Source organism: Acyrthosiphon pisum, chromosome A1 (assembly GCF_005508785.2).
Source record: "Acyrthosiphon pisum isolate AL4f chromosome A1, pea_aphid_22Mar2018_4r6ur, whole genome shotgun sequence".
NCBI classification, from domain to species: Eukaryota; Metazoa; Arthropoda; class Insecta; order Hemiptera; family Aphididae; genus Acyrthosiphon; species Acyrthosiphon pisum.
Window position 1 is genome coordinate 162,308,971 of NC_042494.1, and position 584 is coordinate 162,309,554.

The window sequence follows — 584 nt, forward strand, 5'->3', positions numbered from 1 at the left end:
TATTGTGAATAATATAATATACTCGATGTAGTATATTTCGTACTCACACGAATACAAACTACTCCTTCAAACATGAATTTATCCTCCAAGTGCGTGGTCACGTTCAGTTCATAGCTGACAGGTTTGAAATTAGTAGGTAGTTTGAAATCGCTAGTTTCTTCCGAATTAACAACCGATCTCATTAAGGACAATGCGATTATAAAAATCATTTTAAAGCCTACAAACTTCATTCTAAACAAATTTTAAATAGGTACACATATACATAAATAGATACTTAATTATAATATGATTATCTTACAAGTATATATTTTTATATATTTTTTAAATTTTAAAAAATTTTACAATTAATTGGCATTGAACCAGGTACCTATTATTTTGAGAACTCTATTGACTGTACTGAACATAAAAATTATGTTAGTACTTTTGTAATGATATGATTGTTACCAATTTGCCATAGCGGTAAAATAATAGGTTATAGATAATAAATATTTGACAATATAGTATTTATAGTTATTGCAATATTGTATTGAATTTCATATGACAAAGAAGATGATATTATGATTTATTTTTTATTATTTCTAAAC